This window comes from Bubalus kerabau, chromosome 23, assembly GCF_029407905.1.
Source record: "Bubalus kerabau isolate K-KA32 ecotype Philippines breed swamp buffalo chromosome 23, PCC_UOA_SB_1v2, whole genome shotgun sequence".
Taxonomy (NCBI): Eukaryota; Metazoa; Chordata; class Mammalia; order Artiodactyla; family Bovidae; genus Bubalus; species Bubalus kerabau.
The window spans coordinates 26,087,485-26,105,335 of NC_073646.1; the positions used below are offsets into that span (position 1 = coordinate 26,087,485).

At 47.4% G+C, this 17,851-nt stretch overlaps 1 protein-coding gene and 1 long non-coding RNA gene across 2 annotated transcripts in view; one reads left to right on the plus strand and one right to left on the minus strand.

The window, feature by feature from the left end:
• KATNIP (katanin interacting protein) overlaps nucleotides 1-17,851 on the plus strand; it is a 236,744-nt gene that overhangs the window by 31,562 nt on the left and 187,331 nt on the right. The gene's annotated exons all lie outside the window — the stretch shown is intronic.
• On the minus strand, nucleotides 3,422-4,519 carry LOC129637963 (uncharacterized). Its single transcript, XR_008707646.1, has 2 exons — nucleotides 4,130-4,519; nucleotides 3,422-3,982 (listed from the first exon to the last, which is right to left on the minus strand). It is a non-coding gene; the product is annotated as an uncharacterized LOC129637963 (long non-coding RNA).

The window sequence follows — 17,851 nt, forward strand, 5'->3', positions numbered from 1 at the left end:
GTTCAAGTGTTAGAAGCCCTCCTCAACCCAGCTTCAGGGCTTCTCTGGTGGTCCAGTGATCTGGTTGCCATGCAGGGGACACCAGTTCGATCTCTGGTCAGGGAAGATCCCATATGCTGCGGAGCAGCTCAGCCTGTGAGCCACAACTAGTGAGCCGGAGTGCAGCAACTATTGAAACCTGCATGCCGAAGGCCTGTGCTCCACCGCAGTGAAAAGCCTTCCTTTCTCAATCCAGATGCTATGAGTTAACTTTCCACTTTTATAGGTTTACCTAGACAAATATAACACGCTCTAACATCTGTTAGGCACCTTCCTTAGCCCTTCTCAGTTTCCTTAGCTCTAAAGTGGATGGTGTTCGTCCTTCCTCTCCAGATGTCCAAGGGCTCTGTGTGGATAAGGAAGATATACATGGGAAGCCCAGCCCCGCTCGGAGGATGCCCTTGCCTCTCACACCAGGCACTTTCTCTCTCCTCCCCACGGATCCTGCTGCTGGGTCAGAACTAGACAGGGTCCCAGACTCCTGGGACCACAGGGCTGGGCAGGTGAATGAGAAGCTGGGGCAGTGACTGCCAGATAAATGAAAGCCTCAGTTTCCTTGCCCGATGACCCAAGATGGTCTGACACTGGCCTTCCCCAGCTAAGCACTGTTAATGATGGCTATATTCCCACTTGTTGTTGTTTTAGTTGCTAAGTCGTATCCAGTGCTTTTGCAACCCCCTGGACTGTAGCCCACCAGGCTCCTCTGTCCATGGGATTTTCCAGGCAAGAATACTGGAATAGGTTGCCAATTTCCTTCTCCAGGGGACCTTCCTGACCCAGGGATCGAACCCAAGTCTCCTGCATTGGCAGGTGGATTCTTTTGCCACTGAGCCACCTGGAAAGTCCTGCATTCCCCTTGGAGGCTGCTGAAGAGATTATATGCCCCTCCTCACCCTCCGCTATGTGTAGGAAAGTCCAAGAAAGTTCTCAGCTTCTTTCTACTTTGATGGCCTTTTGCTTTTTCAATATAGAAGCCTAAACTCTTGCAAAAATCTGTTTGAACTGCCCAGGCTCTGTTGGTGCCCTGGGAGATGGCTTGGCACATGAGAAATGGGACGGCAAGAGTGATCAAGGGCAGGGAAGCTGTCCAGGCCTGACTGCTTTGGTTTGTATCCTGGTTCTAACTCTTAATTTGCTGTGTTGTCTTTGAAAGTGAAAGTAAAAGTCACTCAGTCATGTCCGACTATACAGTCCGTGGAATTCTCCAAGCCAGAATACTGGAATGGGTAGCCTTTCACTTCTCCAGGGGATCTTCCCAACCCAGGGGTCAAACCCAGGTCTCCTGCATTGCAGGTGGATTCTTTACCAGCTGAGCTTTCTTGGCACTTTACATAACCTCTCTGTGCTTCAGTTTCCATCTGTTGAATGGAACTGAAAGCATGGTACCATCTCATGGGGCTGTTGAGAGAATTAAATAATACATATGAAGTACTTAGAACTGTACCTGTAAGTCCTGTTTTAAAGTATGTTATTGTTATTTGTCCAGTCCCACCGCTGGGTCCCGTTCCAGAATGTTCCATCAGCTGGGGTAGCTGGGGGAGGTGGTGTAAGTATAGTTCATATCTGCAGGCATTGACCTCAATGGGGCTGGCTCCAGACATTTTAATGTCTTTTTGATTCCAGAACTAATGCATGCCTATTATAGAAAAATAGAAGAGGCTTAATGCTACAAAAATTAGTCCTTATCCTACGACATATAAAGTCACTATTTTTATTAATTTTTTTATTCCCTTCTCAGTTCAGTTGCTCAATCATGTCCAACCCTTTGCAACCCCATGGACTGCAGCACGCCAGGCTTCCCTGTCCATTACCAACTCCTGGAGCTTACTCAAACTAATGTCCACTGAGTCAGTGATGCCATCCAACCATCTCATCCTCTGTTGTCCCCTTCTTCTCCTGCTTTCCATCTTTCCCAGCATCAGAGTCTGTTCCAATCGGTCAGTTCTTCGCATCAGGTGGCCAAAATGTGGGAGTTTCGGCTTTAGCGTCAGTTCTTCCAATGAATATCCAGGACTGATTTCCTTTAGGATGGACTGGTTGGATCTCCTTGCAGTCCAAGGGACTCTCGAGAGTCTTCTCCAACACCACACTTCAAAAGCATCAATTCTTTGGCACTCAGCTTTCTTTATTATCCAACTCGCAAAGCCATACATGACTACTAGAAAAACCATAGCTTTGATTAGATGAACCTTTGTTGGCAAAGTCATGTCTCTGCTTTTTAATATGCTGTCTAGGTTGATCATAGCTTTTCTTCCAAGGAACAAGTGTCTTTTAATTTCATGGTGACAGTCACCATCTGCAGTGATTTTGGAGCCCAAGAAAATAAAGTCTTTCACTGTTTCCGTTGTTGCCCCATTTGCCATGAAGTGATGGGACTGGATGCCATGATCTTCGTTTTCTGAATGTTGAGCTTTAAGCCAACTTTTTCACTCCCCTCCTTCATTTTCATTAAGAGGCTCTTTAGTTCTTCTTCACTTTCTGCCGTAAGGGTGGTGTCATCTGCGTATCTGAAGTTATTGATATTTCTCCCAGCAATCTTGATTCCAGCTTGTGCTTCTTCCAACCCGGCGTTTCTCATGATATACTCTGCATATAAGTTAAATAAGCAGGGTGACAATATACAGCCTTGACTACTCCTTTCCTGATTTGGAACCAGTCTGTTGTTCCATGTCCAATTCTAACTGTTGCTTCTTGACCTGCATACGGATTTCTCAGGAGGCAGGTCAGGTGGCCTGGTATTCCCATCTCTAAGAATTTTTCACAGTTTATTGTGATCCACACAGTCAAAGGCTTTGGCATAGACAATAAAGCAGAAATAGATGTTTTTCTGGAACTCTCTTGCTTTTTCAATGATCCAGTGGATGTTGGCAATTTGATCTCTGGTTCCTCTGCCTTTTCTAAATCCAGCTTGAACATCTGGAAGTTCACGGTTCACATACTGTTGAAGCCTGGCTTGGAGAATTTTGAGCATTACTTTGCTAGAGTGTGAGATGAGTGCAATTGTGAGGTAGTTTGAGCAATTTTTGGCATTGCCTTTCTTTGGGATTGGAATGAAAACTGACCTTTTCCAGTCCTGTGGCCACTGCTGAGTTTTCCAAATTTGCTGGCATATTGAGTGCAGCACTTTCACAGCATCATCTTTCAGGAATTGGAATAGCTCAACTGGAATTCCGTCACCTCCACTAGCTTTGTTCATAGTGACACTTCCTAAGGCCCATTTGACTTTGCATTCCAGGATGTATGGCTCTAGGTGAGTGATCACACGATCATGGTTATCTGGGTCATGAAGATCTTTTTTGTATAGTTCTTCTGTGTATTCTTGCCACCTCTTCTTAATATACAACTATATATATTTCAGGCTTAGGATCATACTAAAGGACAATTATAAATGCCTACCTTCCATTTATTTTTTAGTTACTTTTTTATTGCGGTATAACTTACATACGATAAAGGGGACAATCTTTGGTGTACAGTTTTATGAATTTTATGAGTGCTCCTGTGTTACCACTACCCACGTCAAAATATGGACCATTCCTAGCAATGCAGGAGGCATCTTCATGCCCCCTCCCAGGTACTGCAGCTCTCCAGGAGGGTGACCACTGTCTTGGCTCTAGTGGTATAGATTAGTTTTGCCTGCATTTGAACTTCATATAAATGGATTCACAGAGTAAGCACAATTTTTTGGTCCTTGTTGTGTTTTTGTTAAACGTATCTGTGAGATTCATGCATGTTTTTGTTTTATTTACTTATTGTGGGGTGCGCTGAGTCTTTGTTGCTGCACGTGGGCTTTCTCTCGTTGCGGTGAGCAGGGGTTACTCTCCAGTTTGTGGTGCATGGGCTTCTCATGGCAGTGGCTTCTCTTGTCGGGGTGCACGGGCTCTAGAGTGCCGGGGTCCAGCCCCGGCTGATCCAGGGTATTCGAAGCGGGGATGGCGTCGGTGACCTGTTTAATTATTTATTCATCAAAGATATAAAGAGTAATAGAGTGAGGATAGCTCAGTAGGAAAATTCAGTGGAGAAAAGAGGCTGAGTAGCTTGGTTTACGCGGGAGACCAATAAAACTTCAAGACAAGAAGTTTGCACCACTTACGTAGGCCGCAGGCGTCCTTCCGTTCTCCCAAAGGAGAGGAGACGCTGAGGCCTCCCCGGTCGGATCTTAGAAGCCCAGGCATAATTAGCAAGCATGGTGGGTTCCGCGCTCCAGATGGAGACTCAGCCAGAATTTGAAAGAGAGAGTGACATGGGGAGACCAAGTTTCAGTGAACAAGGCCCGCACTTTATTTTCCAAAGTAGTTTTTATACCTTAAGTTGTGCATAGAGGATAATGGGGGAAGGGGTGGAGTCATGCAAGGACAGCAGTTCCTGGTCCTAATCGAAGCCAGGCTTTCAAACTTATCATATGCAAAAGTTCAGGTGAATTACATCATCTTCTGGCCAGGAGGCCTGTTAACATTTTAAGAAACTTATTTTTCTCTAAAGGTGATTATTCCAAAGTCAGGCACTAGCCTCCAAAAAAGCATTGGACAAAGCTGCATTCCTATAGGGCAAAGGTGAGGTGGGCTCAATCAAGAAAAGAATTAACTCAAGGGTCCAACGTTACAAACATTGAGGCTACTACTTACATTTCTATACACCCATTATATCAATCAATACACTGCCAAGGACACAGTAGGTACGGAGTATGGAGACTTAGCAGCAAACATTGGCTCAATAAGTGAAAAACCCTTCACCAATACAATTTCTAATCAATCTTTTAACTACTCAAAGGAATCTGTGTTTAGACAGTTTAGAACATCTCCTGCCTCTCACAGTTGGGAGGCTCTGAACAATCACATGTGGCCGGAAAAACCTATTCAGGCAGGCTAGAGGATTTCCAAAGGAGTTTGTAGGTTAAACACTGTCACACCCAGGAATTATTAACTGGAGCTGTAAGCTAACTCTTTTTTCAGAGAGAGGTAGTGGGGGACAGCCCCCCGTAAAGTCAGAGGTGTAGGTGAAAGCACAAAGCAGAAAGTAGGCAGACTCTGGTTTTGGGGGTAGATGCTCGAGAATTTCCAGGGGGACTCCTGAGGCTCGATCCCGCCTTTGCGTATGCCGAGCCTCCTTCCTCATGACCTTTGTCATGGGCGGAGTGCCTCACGCTGGCTCCCGGCAGTGATAGAATTCCAGTTGAGCTATTCCAGATCCTGAAAGATGATGTTGTGGAAAGTGCTGCACTCAATATGCAACATGCACTCAATATGCAATATGCCGGCTCCCGGCACTAGAGCTCCCGGCTTCAGTAGTTGAGACACACGGGCTAGTTATAGCACAGGGGCTCGGCTGCCCCACAGCTGAGGAATCTTCCCTCACCAGGGATCAAACCTGTGTCCTCTGCACTGGCAGGTGGACTCGTATCCACTGGACCACCAAGGAAGTCTTCATCTGTGTTTTTTAAATGTATTAATAGTTTGCTCTTTACCACTGTGGTATTAAACCTTCAGTTATCCTTTCATTAGAATAATTAAATTGTGAATTTTAAAAATAATTTACCTGTCATTATTTTTTTTTAATTTCAAGTTTGTTCACTAAATTAAAAAATGTTCTTCAAACATATCCCAACCTAATAACCCTGTCTAGAAATAACCTGTTATTGGTAGAATGTTCACCTTTCTAGACTTTTTCCTGTTTATTACAGTTCTAGTCCTTGTTTCAGTTGGGAGTGCATGTGGCTGCAAAGAACAGGAAACCCAACTAACAATGGCTTAAACCAGGGATCATCAAGCATTTTATGTCACAACTACTCAACTCTGTCATTGTAGTGTGGAAACAGCCATATCAGTGTGTTAATTAGTGAGTGGGGCTGTGTTTCAATAAAACTTTATTGACAAAAAAAAAAAAAAAAACCGTGGTGGGACAGATTTGGCCTGTGGGGTATAATTTTTTGACCCTTGGGTTAACAATAGGGATTTATTTGGCTCACGTGGCAAGAAATCTAGAAATAGCCTTACAGAAAAAAGCCTAGTGATTTATACTCCTACTAAAAATATTTGAGAATGCCAAACTCTAAAACCTTGCTAATAATGGATATTAACAGCCTATCCTGTTTTTGCCAGTACTTTTTTGTCCTTATTCCTGGGTTTGGGGAAACACCTCTGCCTGATCTTCCAACTCAGTAATTATATCTATATCTATTCTGTTCTCCATCATCTTTAAAAAAATTTATTGATTGATTTATTTTGTTTTTATTTTATTTTTTTGTTGCACTGAATCTTCATTGCTGTGCACGGACTTTCTCTAGTTGCAGCAGCTTCTCGTTGCAGTGGCTTCTCTTACTGTGGAGCATGGGCTCTAGGCACGCAGGCTTCAGTAGTTGGGGCACACAGGCCTAGTTGCTTTGCAATATGTGGAATCTTCTCAGACCAGGGATCGAACCCATGTCCCCTGCATTGGCAGGCGGACTTTTATCCACTGTACCACCAAGGAAGTCCTCTTCGTTGTCTTCTGATTTTTTTTTTAGCTTTGATGATTAAATGTTTTATTCACGATTTCTTATTCTCTTCCATAGTAGGTTGTTCAGGGAGTCAGTGCCTTCTCTGATTCTTCTGATAATATTAAAAATGTGTGTAATACCTCTGCTTGCGTCGTTATCTCTGTTTCTTTCATTGTTAGTTTGTTTGTTGAGTTGGCCCCTCTCTTTCTTGGTGTGAGTTTTCTTGAAATGTTTGGTCGTTTGTGAATATGTGCTCTTCTATGTAATGTGATCTGTTTTGTTGTCTGTGAATGCTTTTTCTTTTTACGAGAGTTTGCTACCAGTGATTATGGGAAGAGGGGTGGAAGTTACCACAAAAAATGTGATGCTTGTCTTCTGAGCACAGAATTCTTCTTTTTTCTCCTGGATATATCCTGCTCTTCTGTCCCAGAGACCCACGGTCACAGCTCCTACAATCTGGATGGATTGAAGAGCCACTTCTTGGCACCCTTATAAGCATTCTCAACCTGTCTCTTTCACCTTTAACCTCAGGTCCCCTCCTCTCCCTGGAGAATGTGTTGCCTCTAGGCTTGGAGCAGCCCAAGACCCCCTTCCCATATCACAATCCTCCTTCCGAGCTTTCGATTTGGCCTGCGCTTGTTTTCATTCATCCAGTTCTGTCTGCCAGCGTTTCTCAAGAATTTCTCAACATTTTAAATCTAGCAGTATCACCCGTCCTCATCTTCCTGTGAATTTTATTTTGTTTTTAAAAATGTTTATTTATTTAGTTCAAAGTGTTAGCTGCTTAGTCATGTCTGACTTTTTGCAACCCCAGGGACTGTAGCCCGCAAGGCTCCTCTGTGCATGGGATTCTCCAGGCAAGAGTACTGGAGTGGGTTGCCATTGCCTTCTTTGGATTATGGGCAGAGGGGTGGAAATTACCACAAAAAATGTGATGCTTGTCTTCTGAGCACAGAATTCTTCCTTTTTTCTCCTGGATATATCCTGCTCTTCTGTCCCAGAGACCCACGGTCACAGCTCCTACAATCTGGATGGATTGAAGAGCCACTTCTTGGCATCCTCATAGGCATTCTCAACCCATCTCTTTCACCTTTAACCTCAGGTCCCCTCCTCTCCCTGGAGAATGTGTTGCCTCTAGGCTTGGAGCAGCCCAAGACCCCCTTCCCATATCACAGTCCTCCTTCCGAGCTTTCGATTTGGCCTGTGCTTCTTTTCATTCATCCAGTTCTGTCTGCCAGCATTTCTCAAGAATTTCTCAACATTTTAAATCCAGCAGTATCACTCCTCCTATCTTCCTGTGAATTTTATTTTGTTTTTTAAAAATGTTTATTTATTTAGTTCAAAGTGTTAGCTGCTTAGTCGTGTCTGACCTTTTGCGACCCCAGGGACTGTAGCCTGCAAGGCTCCTCTGTGCATGGGATTCTCCAGGCAAGAGTACTGGAGTGGGTTGCCATTTCCTTCTCCAGGGGATCTTCCCGCCCCAGCGATGGATCCCGGGTCTCCTGCATGGCAGGTGGATTCTTTACTGTCTGAGCCACCAGGGAGGTTGCATGAGGTCTTAGTTGCAGCAGGTGGGGTCTTCTGCTGAGGTGCGTGGGCTTCTCTCTAGTTGCGGTGGCCAGTCTCCAGAGCCAAGGGCTCAGTAGTTGCAGCACATGGGCTTAGTTGCTCCATGGCATCTTAGTTCCCAGACCAGGGATCAAACGAACCAAGTCCCCTCTATTGGAAGGCAGATTCTTAACCACTGGATCACCAGGGAAGTTCCTTATGAATTTTAAATGGTATCATTTCTATGGACTTGGGTAGCAGAGGCTGCTGTGTGTACTTGCTCTTGGTCTTCCCAACTTGAGGATCACCAGGGAAGTTCCTTATGAATTTTAAATGGTATCATTTCTATGGACTTGGGTAGCAGAGGCTGCTGTGTGTACTTGCTCTTGGTCTTCCCAACTTGATTCAGTCTCAAGGTGACTTCTTATTAAGAGTTTTTACCTTCCTGGTCACCTTCATCTGGACAAGTTCATTTTTCTCTAAAAATACACTGTCAGAACCAAACTGAGTATTCCAACTATGAACAGATGAGTATAGACCATGGAGATGGAGTGTACTTTCTGGTAAGAACTGGGTTCCCATACTAACTCTGCTCTCTGCTACACTGGTCAAGTCCCTTCACTCACCTAAGCCTCAGTTTTCTCACCTGTCAAATGGGAATAACACCCCCTCAGAGGTTAATGAAAGTGTCAATTGCAATAATGTGTCAAGTGTTTAACGTGGAGCCTGGCACACACTAGGTGCCGAAACGTGTTAGTTCCCTTCTTCCCTCTGATCCTGACAAAATTCCTAACACACGTTGTGTGTGCTGTGGTTGTGGCATGCTTTTGGCAGCCACATCACCCTGTTAGCTCGCACTGAACACATTAGCTAAAAGCCCTGCCTTTGTCTCGTGAACTTTTCTCAAGCAGACTTTTCCAACGCCTCTCCTTGTATAGGACCTTTACCCTGGCCATGATGCGTTTTATCAAGCTGTTCTTGATCCATCTCTAGCCTGTAGAAATTGACCTGAACCCAGATTCCGTCATCCAGTTTATTCCATGTGCCACCCATCTGAATGTCATCTGCAGACTGAATAAACGGCCTTCAACAGCCAGATCTGGCCATTGATAAAATTATGGCCTGGGATAGGACCAAGGACAGAACCCCATGGCATGCCACCCTTCAGGGGAGAGTAATTTAAGTGACTGAGCGGGATGATTAATCTGTCTAGTTCCTGTAATAGTCTGTCCTTGTGACTTGATTATAATAATAATGTTAGCAACCATGTATTGGGTGTTATTTACAGGCCAGGCACTGAGGTAAGCATTTTTCATATATTATTTTTATTTTTCTTACAACAAGTCTATAAGGTAAACATTTGTCTTACTTAGGACTTGGTTGCAAAAAATAAACTCCATCTAGCTTTTGCAGTACTCTTGCCTGGAAAATCCCATGGACAGAGGAGCCTGGTAGGCTGCAGTCCATGGGGTCTCGAAGAGTTGAACATGACTGAGCAACTTCACTTTCACTTTTCACTTTCGTGCATTGGAGAAGGCAATGACAACCCACTCCAGTGTTCTTGCCTGGAGAATCCCAGGGATGGCGGAGCCTTGTGGGCTGCCGTCTATGGCATCACACAGAGTCGAACACGACTGAAGTGACTTAGCAGCTTTTGCAGAACAAAGACTATATCACTTCATTGTTGTTGTGGTTTAGCCACTAAGTCGTGTCCCACTCTTTTTCAACCTCATGGACTGTAGCCCGCCAGGCTCCTCTGTCCGTGGAATTTTCCAGCAAGAATTCTGGAGTGGGTTGCCATTTCCTGCTCCAGGGGATCTTCCTGACCAAGGAATCGAACCCACGTCTCCTGCATTGCAAGTACATTCTTTACCACTGAGCCACCAGGGAAGCCCATATTACCTCATTACAAGGCTCTAAAGGGGAAGTGCTCCCCAGAAGCCAAGGGCAGTGATGTTCCTGGGTGGCATGATGACAGAAATGGTGTCAAGAATGGTGAATCAGTGCCTGGGGCCTTCTGGGTTCCAAAAGTCCTCTATGGCTCTTATCTTTATATCTGTCAGTATCTATCCTTTTTTAATTTTTTAATATTTATTTATTTGGCTACACCAGGCCTTAGTTGCAGCATGTGGGTTCTAGTTCCCTGACCAGGGATGGAACCCAAGCCCCACTTGGAGTCTTAGCCACTGGACCACCAGGGAAGTCCCTGTATCCTTCTTCTCACCTGGTACAAACCAGCTTTCTGTTTCTTGGTTCACCTAGTAGACAGTAGTCCCACTAGCACCTCTGAGTTCATGTTCCCCTTTTCGAGAAAGCAGTCAGATCTTCCCTGAGCCTGTTCATCCCAATTCCCCAGGATTACTGGCCCTCTATGGGGACTTCCCTGTAGCTCAGACAGTAAAGAATCTGTCTGCAATGAGGAGACCAGGTTTCGATCCCTGGGTTGGGAAGATCCTCTGGAGAAAGGAATAGCAACCCGCTCCAGTATTCTTGCCTGGAGAATCCCATGGACAGAGGAGCCTGGCTGGCTACAGTCTGGGGTTGCAAAGAGTCAGACATGGCTGAATGACTAAGACTACTACTGGCCCTGCCTGGATCAGATGCCTGCTCCTAGGCAGCACTGGGGTCAGCGCTGTCTGGACATGACCTCCAGGAGTCTCGGGCTGTGACCTGGTGGCCATGGGGCCAGTGATGTCCAGAGTCCTGCCCCGTGTCATTTGTACATTTTACAAGTGAAAAGGAGACCCAGAGTCACATGGCAAGTAAGTAGAGGAACCAAGACTTAATCCTGGTCTGTCTGATGCCAAAGCTGGTGGTGTTGATGCTCTGCTCCTTATATCAGGCCATGTGGTCCCAGGGTGGCCCCTGTGGTGGCATTGGTTAGGGCTGGCCCGTGTCCCAGCCTGGGGAGCTTGAGCACCCACCTTTTGCCTCTCTGTAGTTCAGTCCCAGATCAGGACTCTGAGGTTCTTGGTTAGTTGGTTTGCTTGTTTTATTTATTTATTTATTTTTTGGTGATTCGGCAGATGCTTCAGCTCTAGTCCTCACAGAACTCAGAACTTTGATGAGGCACCTGATGCTTCAGAGGTTACGCACAGACTGTGGAGTCCAGTAAAACTAGGTTCAGATTCCAGTTCTGCCACTTCTTCACTGCTGGCTCTCTGCCTCGGTTTCCATAACTATTAATATGAAATGGAGGTGATGCTACCTACTTTATCTGTTGGTGTGATGATTCAATGAGATACTAGAGGTAAACCACACGTGGCCCGTATAGACCAATCAGTTCTATTTATGTTACCAGTTAATTAACTCAGAAACAATGGGAAAGGCACAGGAATCCAGAGGAGAAAGCCTTTTGTTAAGAGAAGATTTTGTTGTTGTTGTTGTGGACCATTTTGTAAAGTCTTTATTGAATTCGTTATAATATTATTTCTGCTGTATGTTTCGGTCTTTTGACCACAAGGCAGGTGGGAATCTTAGCTCCCTGACCAGGGTTTGAACCTGCACCCCTTGCATTGGAAGGCACAGCCTTAACCATTGGACTGCCAGGGAAGACCCCCAGCAGAGATAGCCTTTTACTTGTCGACAGGGTAGGGAGTGAAAGGTAGATTGGCCAGGGTTCCAAGGGGAAAAATGATGTTGAAACTTGAAAAGTGGAGAAGAGGATTGAGGGAAGGGCCAGTCCGGTAAGAACAGCTACAGGCATATGAGCACATCCAGCCATGTGAGGGACCGGCAGGTAGTTTATTGTGATAGAAGTAAAATATTGGGAGCAAATGGGGTTGTGAAGCTGGGATCCGATAGAGAAAATGTTGCTTGTTCGTGTGTCCATTTGGCAAATATTTGTTGATGACTTGCTGTGTGCCAGCCACTGCCCTGGGTCCTGTCGGTTCTGCAGTGAACAGAACAGGCACAAATCCACACGTTTGTGGCACTTACTCCTAGTGGTTTAGAGGTAGGCACTAAGCAAATAGATAAAATACGAAGGGAGTCAGAGGGGGAAAAAAAAGGCAGGGAAGCAGGGTGGGGGCTGCTAGGAGGGTTGTTATGTCACATAGGCCCTTGGGCAGAGACTAAAGGAGGGGCAAGGGGAGAGCTTTGGGCAGAGAAGACAGTGAGAATGAAAGGCCTGAGGTTGGCGCTTGTGTGGCTGAGTTAAGGGGGACGAGGGGCAGGGTGGTGGGAGGTGAGGACAGAGGGGGAAAGGCTAGTCGTATGGAGTCTTGTGGCCATTTGTAAGAACCTGTGGGCTTCCCAGCTGGTGCTAGTGGTAAAGAACCCACCCGCCGGTGCAGGAGACGTGAGATGCTGGTTTGATCCCTGGGTCGGAAAGGTCCCCTGGAGGAGGGCATGGCAACCGACTCCAGTATTCTTTCTTGGAGAATCCCTTGGACAGAGGAGCCTGGCGGGCTACAGTCCATAGGGTCGCAAAGAGTCAGACACGACTGAAGTGACTGAGCACACACAGGCTTTTGAATGAGTGGGAGGGGACTCATGGAACATTTTCACTGACAGAGGGCCAGGACCAGACAGGTTTTAGCAGGATACGCTCCCTGGCTATGTGGGGAGAGTAGACAGTGGGGAAGGCCAGACGGGGAGACCCATCAGGGCTGCTGCAGAAGGTCTGTGGAGGTGACAGTGACTCGGGTCGGGGGGCAGCAGTGAAGGAGAGAAGGCAGTGGGTGCAAGATGGAGTCACTTGGATCTGTGGCTGGACCCGGACATGGACCCGGAAAGAGAGGAATCAAGAAGGACTTTAAGTTTTGGTCTGAAAAGCAGAGAGACTGGTCTTCTCCTGCGATGGGAAAGAGAGTGGAGACAGGTTTTAGGAGGAAGATCAGTGATTCAGCTTCAATGCTATGAAGACCTGTCAAACAGCTGGAGCAGACTTCCCTGGTGGTCCAGTGGTTAAGACTCTGAAGTCTCAAGGCAACAGGCATGGGTCCAGCCCCTCTTTGGGGAACTAAGAGGGACGGCCAATAATAATAATAATAATGATGAAGGTGGCTGAATATGGGATTCTGGAATTCAGAGGAAAATCCTGTCAAGCTGTATCTATCTGGAATGTAGAATCATTGATTCTTTTTTGAGAAGAGAAGTAGGGTGGATGGAGGTCATTAGTTATGCAGGTAATATAAGGAAACAACATCCCCAAGAAAATATTTTTAACCTGTTAGATCAGCCCACAATCCCTTTTGCTGATTGCCACCCCTTCCTAATCCCCAGTCTTCCCCTCCTGGAGTAACTGTTGTCCCAGGCTGGGCATGCCTCCTTCCAGACCTTTCTCTGTGCATCAGCATACCCCAGCGAATCCATAAATTGCATGTAGTATCTTGGGAGTGTAGTATTTTAGCAAAATGGTAACGTAATGAATGTGCACATGTGCTTTTGTCACTTGTCATTTGCCCCTCTTCTCTGAACTGTGTCTTAGAGATCCGCCCTCGGTGTTACAAACAAACCTAGCTTTTTAAAAACTTGTCACCGTATGTTATGGACAGACTGTGGATTATTCAGCCGTTTTCCAGATGGAGGGCATTAGCATTTTGCACATTCCTCCTCCAGCACCTGTGTGGGTCTCTCTGGTAGATTCCAGGGATTGAACTGACTGGGTCTGAGTAGATTGAAGCTAGGCGGGGTTTTGTTTTGTCTTGTTTTAGTGGAGACTGCCATGCCGCTCCCCGAAGTGCCTCTGTCAGCTTCCTCACCAGCCGTGGCAGGTTTTTAATGAGGAAGGCCACGGGGATCTGTGCTTTAGAGCAAAGCACAGTGGCGGGCTGTGGGTTGGAAGGAACGAGCAGGATGCCAAGAGACCAAGGAGTTTGTGGGCTGCTGATCCACTCTGGGTTTCCCTGGTGGTTCAGCAGGAAAGAACCCGCCTGCAATGCAGGAGACACAGGAGATGCAGGTTCGATCCCTGGGTCAGGAAGATCCCCTGGAGGAGGGCATGGCAACCCACTCCAGGATTCTTGCCTGGAGAGTCCCACGGACAGAGGATCCTGGCGGGCTACAGTCCATAGGGTTGCAGAGTCGGGCACGGCTGAAGCAACTTAGCACGCACTCACGTTTTGCTCTTAAGAATCCACATTTTGAGGGAGACACAGGCTACTTTTGGGGCTGAGATGGTCCCCTTCCCTTCCTTTCCTCTTGGAAATAGATTAACACAAATGAAATGCTGCTGTCCCACAGCCTGCACGCCTGGCTTCTTCCCTGTCAGCCAGTTTCTATTTCTAGCCCTCCTCCCCAGCTAGAAGTCATTCTCTTCTGACAAAGACACCAGTCAAGACATTATAAAATCGCTGTTTTTATTAGAGCAGACCAACTCCTCCATCATCGAGACCCTTATCCTGCCACCAGCCTGGTAGCATCCTTGCCTGACACGCTCGATGGCGTTCAAGGGCTGGTGCATGACCAAGGTTGTGTTTGTCACTAGCCTGGAGCCTGTTGGGAGAGTGTGATCACAGCCCCACTCCCGAGACAGACGGAATCCTACAGCCAGCTGCTCTCCTGTTCCTACACTCTCCTGTTCCTGCATGGGGAAAGCAAAGTTGTAGCCTCTGAAAAGTTACGTCATCTTTTCTTTGCCTGAATTTCAGGTGGGTGTTAACTTTGTATAAATTGCCTTCCCCGTTAGCTCAGGGAACTAGGTCTAGGGTCTAAACTTCAAGTTTAGATTTTGTGTGCTCATAAATAGAAACTTTGAAATGTTTATCATCAGCATCATCTTCATTGCTAACCTTTATCAAGAATGTATTACACAGCTGGCAATATTTTAAATGTTTTGTGTTTATAAAGTGGGTGCTTTTAATCACCATCCCACATTTTTTTCCTTTTTGCATTTTTAAATTGAGATAATTCACGTAACACAAAATCCACCATTTTAACGTGTGCAATTCCTGGCCTTCCCTGGTGTCCGTGATTACGCCTCCGAGCTTACACTACAGGTGGCACAGGTTCGATCCTTGGTCAGGGAACTAAGATCCCGCATGCCTTGCATTAGGCTTCCCAGATGGTTCAGTGGTAAGGAATCTGCCTGCCAAGCGATCTCCCATTGTATGGATATGCCAACAGCCTGTTTTTCCTTTCACCCATTGAGGGACAGTTGGGCTGCTTCTGCTTTGGGGCTATTATGATGCATGTCCCTAGGACCACATCTCTGGAGAAGGCGATGGCACCCCACTCCAGTACTCTTGCCTGGAAAATCCCATGGATGGAGGAGCCTGGAGGGCTGCAGTCCATGGGGTCGCTAAGAGTCGGACACGACTGAGCGACTTCACTTTCACTCTCATGCATTGGAGAAGGAAATGGCAACTCGCTCCAGTGTTCTTGCCTGGAGAATCCCAGGAACGGGGGAGCCTGGTGGGCTACCGTCTATGGGGTCGCATAGAGTCGGACACGACTGAAGCGACTTAGCAGCAGCAGCAGGACCACATCTCACTTTGACAGCTGAGGAGACTTGGGCACCAGCGTCATTTCTCACTCAAACAAGCCGGATGGGATTCTTACCCAGGTGCCTGGCTTCACAGCAGAGCCCTGACCACCCAACTTGGCTGTTTAGCTGATGAATGAAGGTCTAGGAATTCTGGACCTATGCCGCATACCTTCGCGGCAATTGTGTTTCCAAATTAAATATTGAGCCCTGTGGTCCGAGGAGTTCATTTTGGGGGACTTGGGTCTGTCCTGTTTGAATCATCACCACTGTGGGACATCCTGGCTAAGCCAGGATTGTTCATTCAATTCAAAATGTGTTTACCAGTGGTCTTTGATGTAATTGACTCAGTCCTGCCCTGGGAGTTCATGGTCAAGTAACTGACATAGGTTCCCAGGATGCAGACTCTGGAATGGAATTGTGTGTGCAGGAGGCTGATTTGAGGCGGGGGTGGGGGGGTCGGGGCTCTCAGGAACAACTGGAGGAGAAAATGCAACCCACTGCAGTATTCTTGCCTGGAGAATCCCATGGGCAGAGGAGCCTGGTGGGCCACAGTCCAAAGGTCACAATGAGTTGGATACAACTGAGCAACTGAGCACACACACTCAGGAACAATGCCTTTGTGGATGAGAGAAGTAGGACTGGGCACAGGGAGGAGCTGAACTGTGAGGCCAGCCGTGCCGATCCCCCAGGGAGCGGTGGGGATGGGTGGCCCTGCAGAGGTGCTCCCAGTCGAGGCAAGCAACCTGGGTCTCTGTTCCTTTGTCACGAGTCAGTATCAGAGATCAGACATAACCCAGCGTGAGAGGGTCCTCTCCCTGGGAAGGGACACAGCTCCCAGCAGCTAGGGACGTGACCTGGGCTCACGTCCGCTATACACATCTAGCCCCATGTCCATGGTGGCTTGGATCAGTGCTCCAACAGAGAAGGGTCTGTGAAGATGCTGCCGGAACACAGCTGAGTGGAGGGTGTAACCTAGCCTGGGGTGGGGGTGATCAGGGAGGAAGGGTCATCTTAACTGTGCTGTGAAGTGGATCCCAGACCTGCATGTCCACTGCCAGCCCATGAACTGCTCCTCTTGGGTGCCTCAGTGTCTCCACCCGACTGCCCCAAACCCAGCTCAGCCCTGCGCCTCCTCCAGCCTTGACCCCTGAGAAGGGCACTGCCATCCCTCTAGTTACACAGGCTGGAAGCTGCAGTTGGTTGATTGCTCAGTCACTAAGTCGCGTCCGACTCTTTGTGACCCCATGGACTGTTAGCCCGCCAGGCTAGTTTTCCAGGCAAGAATAACTGGAGTGGGTTGCCTTTTTCTTCTGCAGGGAATCTTCCCAACCCAGGGATTGAACCCTTGTCCCCTGCATTGGCAGGTGGATTCTTTACCACTGAACCACCAGAGATGTGGCAGAGTCATCCTTAATACCTTGTCCTTCCTTGCCACCTTTTTCCAGACCATCACCCAGTCCTCCGTCCTCACGTTGAAAATATGTTCTCCCTGCCTTTTCCTTGTTGCCGACACCTCTTGTCTGATCACCCACAGGAGCATCCTCCCAGCACCCCCACCCAGCACCCACTTCCGCTGACTTTCATTCCAACCTCTCATCCCAACATCACCCCTCTGCCCCAGTAACCCCACGCAGCTTCCCATTGGTCTGGGGTTAAGAGCAAAACTCCCTTCTGTGGCCCACATGGCTTTGGTGGTCTTGCCCGCCCGGTCCCGAGTCACCCGCTTGGCTCCTGTGCCCCCATCTCCAGCCCCTCTGTTACTCCGTGTCCCTCTTACTCTCTGCTCTCACCACGTGGCCTCCACATGTGCATCCACTTTGCTTGGAGCACACACACCTCTGCGCCTCTCAGTTAACTAGCTCGTCCTTCACGCTGCAGGTCTGTTGTCGCCCCTCCATGGAGCATCAGCTGACCTCCCAGGCACAGTCATGTTTCCCTCTGAAAACCAATCAGTCCTGAATATTCGCTGGAAGGACTGATGCTGAAGCTGAAGCTCCAATACTTTGGCCACCTGATGTGAAGAGCCAACTCTTTGAAAAAGACCCTGATGCTGGGAAAAATTACAGGCAGGAGGAGAAGGGGGTAGCAGAGGATGAGATGGTTGGATGGCATCACTGACTCGATGGACGTGAGTTTGAGCAAACTCTGGGAGATAGTGAAGGACAGAGGAGCCTGGTGTGCTGCAGTCCTTGGGTTCGCAAAGGGTCAGACATGACTTATTGACTGAACAACAATAAGGCGTCACTCACCCACCTCCAGAAATGGTTGATGATGTACATTTGGTGGTGGGGCCCTTTGCTTAAAGTTGCTTCTCCTCCCTAGACCATCTGCTCCAAGAGGCAAAGGAACTGTCCCCATGTTGA